Raw genomic sequence first — 14844 nt, 5'->3', positions numbered from 1 at the left:
CTGTTTCCCTTTTCCCCCTTCCCAACCTCGCAAACAACCCGAGAGTCCCTGATTGCAGCGGGCTAAAACGTTTCTAAACCCAGCTGTCGTCATTAATATTAGAATGCTTTTAGCAGAACATGGCCTCGCTTCGAAAACAGGAAGGCTCCATGCGTTTTTGTCCTTAATCCATCATGTATCAGCGCCGAAACCTCCAGCCCGGCGCATGGCAGTGGAGTGTGAGGGTCAGAAGTTCACAACAGTTTAAATCTGAATTATTTAGCAAGCACACACATGACACACTCTTCCGATTTCCACACAGCTTTTTTTTTCTCCCTTCCCCTGTTCATTTCCTTCCCTCTAAACACGAGAGCCCCGTTCGCTGTTATTTGCCCTGGCGCGGTGTTATTTGCCCAGCATATCCAGTTGACCCAGAATCCGACGAAGCCGAGGAGAAGAAGTCTCGATGGGACTGTTGACCTAACAAGTAGCATGTCAGTCTCCCGGTGGCATTTGAATGTTCTCGCAGCGAATGCTTTGAGACAGGAGAGAGCATAAAGCCGAGTTTCTTTGGAATCCTTAATTAGACACAGTGATTTTGGAGGACTGGTTTCTGCCGCTATCCTCTAGTGCCTGGTACTTTGTTTTGCGACCTTGAGGTTAAGGGTACCAAGCAGCCCTGTTTATTTTTAATAAAATCTTACAGTTATATGAGACAGTTCTAGGTTTTATTTATTTTTAGCATAAGTGCTTCCATCTTATCTGCCTTGCAGGTTTATAGTAAGGATTTAGCTAATATTTGGACAGCACTTTTAAGCTATGAAGCTCTATGGGTCTATTATACTGACTATTTTCTGGGGTTTTCGTTTTAGGAGTGTACTTTCGTACAAGATAAGAGTGTACTCTTTCAGTTCAGATAGATAGAGCTCAAATCTTGACCTTAGTTTTCCCCTCAAATTTTATTAAATGCCCATTTTACAAATGCTAACATAGGGTCAGATTCTGATTTTACTTCTAGGTATAAATTTCAAAGAATTTCTTGATCCTCAGTGACTTTATTCTAAACCTAAACCAATTTAACTCAAAATTCAAGCCATAATTGTCACAAAGAAAAAGCGTATAATTACATTAAATACAGTATTCTACATTAATTTTCTTGCCTCAATTTTCTTATTTTAGCAACTTCATTAATTTCAGAAGAAAGTGCTTCATTTTATTTTATTTTTTAATTATTATTCCATCTTTTTCTACCCTGTTTCTGAGAGGAGGGCATCTACATGTGGGCTTTGTCGAGAGGCACAGGTGGAAGAAATACGATTTGGGGTATCGCTCTCATGGTTCAGTGGAGTCAAGATGTGCAAGAAGTTGTTTTTAAAGATTAGGGTTAATACCTGGGTGTGGAGAAGCTCCTCTGAGCTTGGTGCTGCTCCTGCCACTGGGACCAATGTGCTGCCCTGTATGTCCTTTCTCAGCACTTGGGAAATATTGCTTTTAGCTCATATTTTAAGGGAGGCAAAGCTGTCCAAGTAATAAGGCTCCTTTGAGCCTTATTATTATTGAAATTATTTTCATTACCAATGAAAATAAGGGTTTTTAAAACACTAATGAAACAAAAGGTGGATTTACATGGGAAAAAGAATATATATACCTTGTGGTGCAGGTTTTATGGGGATGGGTGGGTGGGTTACTTTTGTTTGTTTTGTTTTTTAAATTAAATTAGTTACAGAGTTGTACTTGACAGACTGAGGATTGTTCCTGAGAATCCTGGTTTTGGATTAGGCAGCTGATAGCCTGTGAGACTTTGGTGGCTGGTAAAGCTTGCTCCCCTGAAAGAAGAGATTTCTTCTTTTAGCAATAGATCATTATGTTCCAAGGCATGTATTAGAATGAGAATAATACAACTTCCCCTGTCTTTGCTGATCATATCAAAACTAATGGCATCTTGAATTGTCAGAGCATCAAGTCCATCTTCTGATAAAATATTAGGAGACACACAGATCTATTCATCTTATTGGAGATTTCATTGTAGTCTGCAAAATATTTGATGGCAATGCTATTAGATTAGCTGCAGGCATATTTCAGGAACCAACATAGTAATCAGGTACCAGGATTTTACAAAGGGGTTCCCATAAGAATTTCCCACTCATTTTATGGTAAACCTTGTCTTTTAGGGCTGGATATGCTTCAGGGAGTGAAATTCTTGCTTCTTTTAAGGGATTTGAAATATAGTTCTTTATACTCTTACTAAAAATGTCTGCTTTTTGATGCAGGTTGAGCAATTTCAAAGGTAATGAAATTTCATCTCCAAAATTGTAGTACAAGATTTTCTTAAGCCACAGCCAAAGACAAATGTCTGTTATCCAAACTTTAGCCACAAGGTTTGACTCCTGCTTTCAGCTAATGAAGTTCTCCTTAATTACAGGTTTACAGCTCGGATACCAATGCCAATGGTTTAATTTGCTGCTGCCTGACATCCTGGTAACAGGTATTTAGTGGATTTCCAGGAAAGTGTTTAAGGGTTCTGAAAAATGAAGTGGAGATCAGGAAGATAACTTTTTTGTTTTCATTTTTTCTTTCCCATTTTTTTTTTTAATCGTGTATTTTTATTTATTTGAAAAGACTGTTAGCTGGTACTTTTAACATTCATCCGTACATATCCGTTACAATTATCCTTAACATTAAGCAGAAAAGTAATTCCCCAGAGAAAGCAGGAAGTGACATTTAAAGTAATTTTTAGCTATGCAGCTTGAGTTAATTGCCAAAATATAAATCTAAGATGTTTTAAAGCTGATAAAAACTGCTAACCTGTGGAATTCAGCGTAAAACATCACTGACTTCTGTGGATGCACCATTTTTAAGGAAGCATCTCCTTCTCTTTTCTCTTCTGCTGAGTAACCAGAGTAAGTATCAGGGGGAAGGCAGAGCTGACACTTAAAATACACTCGCACCTGAACCTGGTTAGAAATGTATCGTTGAATTCCTGCATCCTAAACCACGCACACCTCTGCACCCTCGATGTGGTAGCAATCAAGGCAGGCAACTATTGTTCTGAAACGGATCGATCTTCAGACATCATTTCTGTCCCTTTGGGAATTATTCACAGCCCAAATGTCAGGTTGTTAATTCCTGTGACTGAGCCAAAGTTGAGGTTTCCAGCAGGAGGTTTGCTCCTGGGTGTCCTCGGGCACTGCCCAGGGTTCAGCATCCACTGGGTGGCCGCTTACACTTGTGGGTCCTCAGCTGTCACCCCTAGGCTGTGCTCTGTCTGTATCATCACCCAGTGTCACCAGGGAGAGCCTAATTTTGCATGGTCACTACAGGGATGATAACCTACAGGCAGAGTGATAACATTTTACCAACAGGTGAGGATGATATGTGATCATTTCAGGAATATTGGGCCATTCTTCTCAGCTTTTTCACAGGAATGTTTTATTAAGCATACCTGGTTTTCTTTGGCATTTTGCTTTTTAACCTGACCATGAACTATGTGGATACAGTCATTTGCTTGGAACTGGTGAAACAGAGATTTCTGTGATTTTAGGTGTGTAAGTTAAAACTTCTTTGTCCCTGACTTGTCAAGGGAACGAGAGGAGTCTGGTCCTATAAGAGCAAGCAGTATATTGAGTTGATTTCTCTTAGATATGACAGAACCATTTGCTAAAACTTCCCCCAAAAGACAGAAGTGGGTTCTGCTAGAGTCATGATTTTGATTTCTGGTGGGCAGTAATAAAAGTTAAATCTATTTTACTATATTGGCAGAGTCTAGAGCTCTGTCTTGAATTATGTGAAAATCTCTAATGGTTGGGGGATAGCAGAAAAGTCAGGCTTTTGTTGGGACTTTTAGAAAGCTTTTGAAGATTCTGTTTAACAACTTTATTTCCAGCTCACCCCTAGTCCCACTCAATCCCGTGGAGAGACGTTTTCATTGCTGCTGAAGTCATTGCAGCAGTTCCTCGAGTTTTGTTGAAATAATTCTTCCACGTTGGTTTATGAGCAGGGGGTGTAGGAGGAATTGGACTTTCAGGGTGATTTTGGAGTGAGTTGTGTTGTTTGATTTGCTTGTCTAAAATGGTAAAAATGTTTCCACCTATTCCTCATAATTATATGGAGAAAACTAAAATACATGTCATTTTGAACTGAATGTCTGTATTAAATTAGTTTGACTCCTATTTTCTGCCATCTGTGGCTTAACTAGAACAGAGAGCGAGAACAAAAAATATAAATGACTCAGTCACATTTCCTTTAGGAGACACATCATTCCCCCCATTCTTGTCAAATAATTAATTTCAGCTCTGAGTGAAACAGTGTTGTGACACTCTGGGCATGGAGAGGAGATGCTGCCATTCTGTCATTTAATAGAGGGGCACAAGTTTGTGCCGTAATAGTCTGGTTAAGCAGCTACACATTGTTTTTCTGTATATTTCGATGGCCTCCAAAACAATCTTAGCACAATGCTGGGATGTAGTTCAGCTTAATTAAATACCAAGGTTTGCTGTAAATGTTAAGTACCTCGTGAGCCAGGCTGTGGAAAGAACCAGAAGCAGGTTCACAGGGGGGAGACCAAGAGAAATAGGTGCTGCTGGAGGCTCCCAGAGGACACAGTTGCCACCTGAGTTAGTTGCCATTGACTCTATAAGGAGCCATGTATAGGCTTTGGGGTGCATGGAGACGGTGCTACATCCCACAGTCTTTGTTTTCCTGGTACCTAGATGATCAGCACAGGTCCCTTCAGCCCCATTGAATGTCCTCTACCTTGGTAGAGGGACATCGATGATCTCCAGGGCTTCTCTGGGGATGGATCTGAGGTGTGGCCAGGTGTGCATAGAATCACAGAATCATTAAGGTTAGAAAAGACCTCTAAGATCATCTGGTCCAACCATCTCCCTATTACCAATGTCACCTACTAAACCATGTCCCTAAGCACCAAGTCCCTAAGCATGCGTACCTTGGAGCCTGGATGCACTCAGGGGACTCGCAAACCTGTAGACACCCCTTTTGGAAGGGCTGATTTACTCCAAAGTTTACTTATGAGGTAGGTGTAAGACAGACACCATCCCTGCAGTATTGTATAGGTGTCAGGGAGTTAGTTCATCATTGCAACACTCTGCCAAGGGTTGGTATTGCTGCTCTAGCTATAACAAGAAGTTTCCTCCTGTGTACCTGATGCCTGGCAAAAGTCAGGTTGAAAAAGGTGGTGGAGCTCCCATTTTTGCTTTGGTTAATGTTTTGAGCAGACCCTGGATGTTATATGAAACTCTGTTTTAATGGATTCCTTAATCGGAATCAGGTTTTGACTAAAGACCAACTGTTTTTATGACTGATGTAAGTAATGATACAGAATCAAGTGTACACATGGCACAGGTTAACAGTGAACAAATGGAAGACTGAAGGATAAAGGGGCATTTTTTTTCGGAGTGACCTGAGCCGTTTAATAAAGAATAATAAATAAAAAAAAAAAAAGAGGAAAAAAATTGAATACTAGATAGGTGCAAGGTAATAAAGACAAGAGGCTACACAGAGCAGGAGGCTCTCCTTCAGAAAGCAAGGACTTTGAGAAAGATTTAGGATTCTTTTTGGATAAGCGCCTCCAAATGAAATCTCACTGTAACTCTGTGGCTAAAAGGCCAATGCAATCCCAAGATGTAAAAAAAGTAATATCAAGCAGATAAGAGGATTTGATGCTGCCCGCGTGCACAACAGTGGTAAGACTACTGTTAGCAACTGTGTCCAGTTTTGGCGTTCACAGTTCAAAAGCAGTGTGGAAGAACTGAGGTAAGTTCAAAGGGAAGGTATGAAAAAGGATTCCGAAAACAGGCACGGCAACATGAGGCATAAGCAGCTCAACTTATTCAGCCCATCAGGGGAAGAGCTGAGAAGTGACTTGGTCACCACAGATCAGTAGTGACCTATGGAAAAGATACCCAAGAGCGAGTAGCAAGTTTATCTTCCTGACAAGGACGTTCCAGACCTGGTGGCTGCAAGTTTAGTTTAGACAAATCCATTCTTGAAAGAGTACAGAGAGCCCTAAATAATAAAACTGCCTCTTCTGTGAGTGCTGTCATAGGTAGGAATGTTTAAGAGGAAGTTAAATATGTATTCTTAAATGTATGCTTTCATCTGCTTCGTGGGAAAACATCTTTCTGTGCATGTGTGAGTGGGAGCCTTGTGAGGAGGTTGGTGGCAGTTCCTGTCTCTCCGGCTGAAAACCTGCTGTCCCCTCCTGCTCGGTCCCTCCTGATGCTCCAGGAACCAGTGCTTCCTGTGCTGTTCTCCACACCTAACGCTTGTGGTTTTGAGAGAGTAATTATTATCAGATAATCTTTTTTTTTTTTTTTTTTGTGGCTTCAGTTAGATCTTGCAGACTCTCAGGAAGGATTTTTTTTTTTTTTTTTTTTTTTCTCTCGGATGAAATTGGCCACATATATCTTGGTTATTTGGGTGTTGTTTAATTTTTTCTGTACTCCCTTGGAGCATCAGAGATGAACGGATGGCTGGAGATGAGCCCTCGGATGGCTTTTTGCCAGAGTTCTGCACTGGTGCCACTCACCCCTCCCAGCTACAGGTGCCTGGATGCTGGATTTTGCTTTCATATCTATGATTGAACTAATTCCACTAGCTGAAGGGGTTGGAGCTTTTGCCTCCTGTCAGATTGACAGGGATCTTGAAGATGATAGAGGTTCCCCTTATAGTACAGGCATGGTGTGTGTACTGGGATCATCTAGATCTTTCTCAGTTAGTCCATTTCTTCTGCACAGGTCTCAAACATTGGTAGTGACGGGTTCGTTTCCACTCATGCACAAATCTACTCTTCTGAAGACTTAACTGCTGTGATTTAATTTTTTTTTTGGTTTTTAAAATAGGGCTAAAACATGTTGCTTTGAGATATATAGGAGATCAGGCTCTCAGCTCTGTTTTTAAATTCTGTGAAACTTTCTATAAATGGTTTGTGTAGTCAATAAGGATATGATTAACAATATTGTGATGAATATTCTGAACAAAATTGTGGCATTTAGAAATTCATAAGCTTTTGTATCTAAAAGGAGTATTGCAAGATTCTTTCTGCCTTCTTTCACTGAGCAGTCTATAGAATTTCCCCTGGTAATTCCTGCATGGAACTTAAATCTTACGGATGAGCTAATGAGAACATTTACAAACAAACAAATGCAAACACCCAAATCCTGATTCACTCATAATATTTCCTAGAGAATGTAATATGTTCCTTTCTTGGTTATTTGAAGTAATAATTATCCAGGTTGGTTCTCTAGGACTAATCAAAGCCCCGTGAGCATAGACTGAAATCCTAGTGCTGGCCAGGCTGCACGAGGGCTTGGTTATGAATAACCCTATTCAGTTTTATCCTTTGTGCAGAGCACTGGGGTTAGTAAGCTGTGGTATGCACGCAGCTACACACATGTAAATAGTGAGAACTGTTCCAGGGAAGGAGAAACACTCAGCATTTAGGACAGACAAACATTAGCGAAGGGAATATTTTCCTGCCCATCCCTTTTGAAGCTTTGTTTCACGGTAGCCAGAGGGAGAAAAAAAACACATTATATGAGTAAATTGGCTGGAGAATGTAACCAGGGCCCCAGTAAACACTAAGAATGAAAACCCATACGAATGTGTATTCAAGCAAGTATGCGCAAAGATGGTGTTTTCTGCAAGCAATCTCTTGGAGGAAAATGCTGTCCTGGAGCTGTAAATAACTGGGAGGAGGTGGGGGTCTGGCTGTAACACTTCGCATTTTGATTTTCACTGATGTTTCCTGATTTCCCCCTTTCGTTCCCCTTCCCCTCTGCCCTAACATGGTTTGTGTGGTCATATTCAGTACTTTGCTCTCTGAATAATTCAGCTGAAATCTGAGATCCCTGATGACCAACCCCAATTTTGAAATGATCAGCCTCAGACTGTATGATTTCGGAATGATAGAGTTGGGATATTTTAAATTCTCTTCTGTCAAGGAATGATTAGGACATTAATTTGGGCCATATTAGTACATCTCCCCTGTGCTAATGGGAGGATAGACCCCCTTTCATGTTTAATCTAAAGAGGGATTAATGACTGGCGAGGTTGTCTCACATAGGGAAGTCTGCCACTGAAATAAATGATGAGCTCAGTGAGTGAAAATGTTTAGGCTGCACTCTCTAAATGTGGATTCCTTCAGTGCCGAAGGCAATGAAAGCCCTTAGGTGGTGGCTGTATAGATTTTTCTCATTGTGGGCAAAAAAAAATGAGGATTTTTTTTATTATTTGTTAGCCCAAGGCTTCTCTCTTGAAGTCACTGCTGGTTGTTGATGTTGATTTCACGTTTCATAAACAGCCAAGGCATGTTCAAGAAGCAGAAGACTGACCTCAGAGATGACATAGCCACTGGAGGTGGAGGGAGGCGGCAGGATCACCTCTGGCTGACGATGAAAGAAAAGGACACCTTTCCTCGGAGTTTGCCAGCAACTTCTACTTGATGTGTGAGTTTAGAACTTCTGTGGTAGAAGAAGAGCAAAGTACCTTTGAATAAGAACAGACTAGAAAAGTTGCCTAATGTGCTTTTTCTTACTGTATTACTCTTAACCCACCACTGCAAAATTCCTCTTACCTGTAACAAGTAATTGCATTTGGAAAGGCAAATAAAGGCTCATTAGCTGACGCACTGCTCCATATCAAGTGAGCAGGTTTCATGCCTAGGGACAGATGTTTGCAACCATTTTGTAATGACACAATGCAATGCAATAGATCCCACAGCCTTTTCAGTGAGGACGAGGCGAATACCCTCCTTCCACTACCAGAGTGTGAGTTTCCTTGGCTGTAACATCCTTTGTATTTGACTACTGGGGAAGCTGAAGTGTTTGAGGGGGCCAGATCACACACAAGTCAGTTGAGCATGTGAGTGTTCCCAAAAGCTACCCATACCTATTACATTCACAGTGTATTGTGGCTGCAAGGATCACCATGTCTGGGAGCTCTCCATCATACTCCCCAAAGAAGAGGCAGAACTATTTCTGCAAATTATATTTCTTTGTATTTTGAGCTATGCCTGGGTATTCTGGGAGTTGTTAAGTTTCCTTCTGTCTCTGAAGGATGGTTTGTTACTAGTCTCACTGTTTCAGAGAGAGTGTTTAATATAGAACACTTTTCACTTTTCTAATAATATGCGATTTTCTACAAGGACTTTGCCTGTTCTGCTACTTATCTTAATGATTTTCAGAAATCTCTTACTTGAGACTACCCACCTTAATTTCAGGCAGTGTGTGCATGTAAAGCCCAGGCAGAGAACCCTCCACATCAACTGGTAACCACAGTTTTAGTGTACAGTTTTAGTATATTTAGCTTGTATTAGACCTGTATTTATTATAGCTAAATATTTTCAGTGCTCAAAGGATAGATCTGGAAGGAATTCAGAGGCTCAGAAATCATACTAGTGTCTTTTAAAAGTTGCCTTTAATTTAAGTTCTGATTCAGTAACACGCAAGATATTCAAACTACAGTGAGTTATCAGTCATTGGCTGAAATTCCTGCAGTTTCCATCTCCAGCAGTTTTATGGTTACCCCAGACCCATGTGAGCAAAGCAGATTTATGACTTGTGAACCAAATGCTAGCGTGGAACACATCTGTCACTCAGCGCCCTTTGGAACATATTTTCTCCCACTTGGAAAAACGAATTGTGGGGTGACTGCTCACAGGTGTTGTCCCTTTGGCTTGAAAGGAGAGTTTTGTATGTGAGCAGATCTTTTCTGGCTAGGGCCCAAGGAGGAACCTCTGGGAACCCTGTATTTCGCATAATACTGGGGCTGTAAGCTTGCAGACCCTCACTCAGCGTTATGAAATAACCATAATAACTTCTCATATTCCTGGAAACTGAGTGTGTTTGGCTGCTCTGTCAAGTCTCATGATTGGCAGGGTTTCCAGGCGTATGACAGCATCACCTCTGTACTTAGGGCCAGCACAGGCACACAGCAGGTGCCAGCTTCAAAACAGCCCGAGGGAGTTGTTGTCCATGCAATTTGTACTGGACAGCTTCTTGCTACAGGGCATTCACAAAACTGAGTGCTCTGAATGCCAAGAGTTTATGTGGGTTCAGAAAGGGCTTGGGTGAATTCCTCAAGGAAAAAGATCCGCAGAAGCACTGGTAATGGCATAAGAAATCCCTTTGCTGTAACAAACTGGAGTGAGGGAACCCATGTCAGCAAGGTGTCACCACATAATCCCCTCATTTTATGTTCTTCTCTAGACATCCTCCATTGTCCCAAAGCAGGTAAGATGCAGGGCTGTATGGACCTCTAATTTGAGCTGGCAATCACACACAATGCCGTGATAGCTGGATTCTGTTGGGGAAAACGAGACTGCCCATCCTCTCCACCTGCACCTCACAATGCTGGCACAGACTGTCCGGAGGGCCAGGAGATACAGCATGTCTGGGCTGCGCATGCATGGGACACAGATGCTGCAGAAAGAGACTTCAGGGAGTCTGAAGCTGGCTGTGCTAGCTGCAATGCTTGGCAGCTCTAGAAAAAACAGTTTTGTAGAGCCAGCTTGTTTTTCTGGGTGAAAACTACCACCACACCTAAACACATCTTAATAATTCTTGGTAGGAGAGGTGCCCCCCCCAAAGGAGGCACTGAAATGATCTTCAAGATCCCCTCTTGTACCATGTGTGTGGAGTGACTTTCCTACAGGTTTTGAAGCTTAAGAAACTAAGGTGCAATTCTTCCTATATAAGGCTGTCAAACTTTCAACCTTTCTTCTGGAAAGACTAACAGGACACATATTGAGTCTTATCCTTGCTTTCAGGCCAAACCTTCCTTTTTTTTTTTTTTTTTTTTTTTTTTTTTTTTTTTTTTTTTAACTGAAAATTTTATCTTTCAGTTTATTTCCCTGTCTGTAGGAAACTCAGCATATGAATAACATGCCTAAATTACTGTGTAAATGCAGCTAGGGACATGCTAGAATAACTGCTTTGAGTGTGATTTGATTGGAGATACACAGTGATCCCAGTTTAAAAGGACAACCTTAGCACAATTGGCTAAGATAAAAAAATAAAATAAAATAAAAAATCACCTGTTTTGAATTTATCCTGTGTCAAAATCTTATTTCCATTCTTTTCTGCCCCTCCTGGGCTTCCTCCCTTGCACCTTTGCATTATACAATTCCCAAAATAATCCCTACTGCATTCAAAAACTGTTTAAAACCAGGAATGCTCAACTCGCTATTGAACTGTGGACTCACAATTTGAGGCCGAATCTGCAGGCCTTAACAGAGATAAAATTCATATTGACCCTAGGCTCTTTGATGGCATATGGCAAATGTCACCTGAGTTATTAACAGCAAAACAGAATAATGGACTCCGTTCGGTATTTGAATAAGCCTTTACCAATGAATTGGAGGAGATTTCTTCCTAATCCCAGATGCCGATTAGTTTATATTCCGATCCACACAGTTTGCTAACCTTTATGATTTTTATACTAGCTGCAATGACTGCAGAAGCTGTTATTCATCCTGTAAATGGCTAATCGTTTTAGAAATTTAAGATTAGAAATGTACATTAAGAATGTTGAATTTAAATGTAATCCTCTGTTCACTCACCAGCGCAGACTGTTTCAGGATATTTGTTATTATGCTGAAAATATTTTCGTCTCTCTTGGAAATGGCATTTATGTTTCCCATTCCTGTGCACCAATGACTGTTTTAAAGAGCAATATCTTGTTAGGCACAAAGGACAAAAACTAATCCTTGTGTCCTGGGGAGCTGGGGCTCCTTTGTGTCAGAAACCTCCACCAGGAGCACGCACGTGCTTCACAGAATCACAAAATGGCTGAGGTGGAAGGGTCCTCTGGGTCCATCTGGTCCAACCAGCTGCAGGTGCCCAGGCCCACGTCCAGGTGGCTTGTGAAGATCTCCAAGGAGGAGACTCCACAACCTCTCTGGGCAGCCTGTGCCAGTGCTCCACCACCCTCACAGCACAGAAGTGCTCCCTGATATTCCCTGATATGATTCCTCTGTTCCAGTTTGTGCCCGTTGCCTCTTATCCTGGCTCTGGGCACCACAGAAAAAAGTCTGGCCCTATTTTCTTTGCACCCTCCATGCAGGTATTGATAGACATTGATAAGATCACCCCGAGCTTCCTCTTCACCAGGCCGAACAATCCCAGCTCTCAGCCTCTCCCCACAGGAGATGTGCTCCAGTCCCTTCACCGTCTTTGTCACCCTACGTTTTCTTTAATTCCTGGAGTAATCCCCTTCTCTTCAGCTGCTTGTGTGAGGTTGGACACGCAGGTTGGTGCATCCAAGGCCAGAGCCTCAAAATGGATTGCTTCCAGCCCCTGTGTTTTTCAGGGCAATGGCACTGATAAAGGCAAGGCCTCGCTGGGGTCAGAAGGCAAAGTGGTAACAGCACTGCTCTCGGACATGAATCAGAGGGAAGAGGAAACATTATGACATTAGGGTCAGTGAAAACTACTGTGTTGCCTTGTCCTTGCAGTTCACACTCATTATTTATCACAACTCCAAACCAAACACTCTCACCGTTGTCTTTCCTTTTAGCACAGCACTGCTGTCCCTGCCCAGTGTCCGTGGTGTTGTCTTGTGAGCTATCTACACTGAGACCCCAAATTGTTCAGTCGTACACCCAAACTTTCCTTTTGTTTTCTGGATGACGTCAAGCTGTGTTCATGTACATTTCCATATCATAGGGGGTTACTTCATACAAACAACAACAACCAAACATTAAATGAAGCCAGAACTTAAAGGTTCAGGATATTTTCTGTCAGGTTGCAGAGTCACAAAATGGTTAAGGTTTGAAGGGATCTCTGGGTCCATCTGGTCCAGCCCCTGCTCCAGCAGGGATACCCAGAGCAGAGTGCCCAGGATCACATCCAGGTGCCTTGTGAAGATATTCAAGGAAGAGACCCCACAGCCTCTCAGGGCATCCTGTGGCAGGGCTCCAGCACCCGCCCAGCACAGAAGTGCTGCCTGGTGCTCAGGGGAGCCTTCTGTGCTTCAGTTTGTGCCTGTTGCCTCCTGTCCTGGCACTGGGCACCACAGAAAAGAGCCTGGCTCTGTCTCCTATGCATCCTCCTTGCAGATACTGATAGATGTTGATAAGATCCCCCCGATCCTCTTCTTCTCGAGGCTGAACAATCCCAGTTCTCTCAGCCTCTCCTCATAGGACAGATGCTTCAGTCCCTTCATCATTTTTGTAGCCCTCTGTTGGACTCTTCCGAGTGTGTCTATATCTCTCTTAGGCCACAATAATGCATTGGTAGATGCCTATAGAAATGTCTTCTAAACTGCGGAATTTCTCTACAGAATATTCAAACAGTGATTTTACTCCATCCTGCGCCCACCCAAGGAAGACAGTGAGAAAGTCACCTGTAAGACCTGTGGTCAGTCACAGCTCCTACCTTATGTCCCTGAGCTCTAAGCAGTCTTCTGAGCACTGACTGTGTGATGATGGTCATGAGGATTGAACTATATTTGTGCCCCGTGTGTGTGTGCCTTCACCATCAGTGCTGCCTGTGCGAATGAGAATCATAGAATCACTTACGTTGCAAAAGACCTTCCAGATTATCGAGCTCAACCATCAATCTGACCTACTGAGTCCCATCACTAAACCATGTCCCTTAGTGCCACAAGAAAAAGAGCAAGAGCCTGCAAGTTGTCTGCTTATCTGAAGTAAAAAGATGCAACCCCTCTTAGAGCAGTGCTCACAGTGCAGCTCAGCACTTTATGAACCAGCCTGTCCACCCCTGTAATACTTTAATTATTCTTCAGCAACTAGATCAGTTGCTTTTTTTTTTTTTTTTTTTTTTTTTTTTTTTTAAGGGATGAGTCACTTCTGCTAATGGCTCATTAGGGTGTATGGCACAAGCCCAGAGTGATGGTGCCTGGGTCCCAGACCAGCTCCAGTCTGTGCTTCCCATGGTGTGAGGAGTTAACCCCAGAGGACAGAACCAGTCCTGCAGAACTGCCTGTGAGATTGGTGGGAATTCCTTGTGTGGAGCTCCATCAGTGGCTCAGCAGGGATCACTTAGGTAAGTTATGTATTTGCAGTTGATTATACGTTTATACATACTCCATAATTGCATGCAACATACCGAGCATCTTTCCCATCGTTCTTCCTTGAACCTGCCATGCACATGGCCCTAGCAGAGGAGGTAAAAAACACTTGTTCTTGCTCTGAACAGCAGGTTGTAAAATGCAGATGTGATCTTTACATCGTGGACAAATGCCTTACACACCGTTTCAACAGCTGGTGATTCCTTCAAAGTAGCCTGCGGGGGCGGGGGGGAAAGGAGGATTTGCTGGAGATACTGAACTATTGTAAACTATTTTAAAAGCAGAGAATTAATTAAAATGAAAGTTTTAAAAAAATTAGAGACATATGGATCTTTTCAAGATTTGTTTTATTTGATTCCAGAGAATCCACAGGGAATAGTTTGGTAGAAAATCATATTCACTAAACAATAACCAAATGTCAGATTACTGTGTTCAGGGAAAGCCAGATGTAACATGAACCAAAGTGTGGCCTGATCCAAACTACCTGAATAACCTAGCCTACCTCAGTTGTACTCCTGCTTTCAATAAAAGTTTTGGTTGCTAGAAAATTCTCCTAGGTGCAAATATTTTTTTGAGTAAGAATAATAGCGGAAGGGTTTCAAAGTTATACAGGTATTGAAGTTTCTAATTAAATAATTCATATCTAAGTCAAAGATGAAAAATTCAATAACTGTAATGGTATATAAAGCTGCTGAAATGTGTTTTAAATATATGCATCTATAAAGCTGCATAGCAGGATTTCCAACCCAGCCTTCTGTGCTCTAATAAATCCTCCTTTTTCTTATATGAGTTATCCCCCCTTATATCTGTCACAGA

Source organism: Aythya fuligula, chromosome 3 (assembly GCF_009819795.1).
Source record: "Aythya fuligula isolate bAytFul2 chromosome 3, bAytFul2.pri, whole genome shotgun sequence".
NCBI lineage: Eukaryota > Metazoa > Chordata > Aves > Anseriformes > Anatidae > Aythya > Aythya fuligula.
This window is presented reverse-complemented; position numbering follows the sequence as displayed.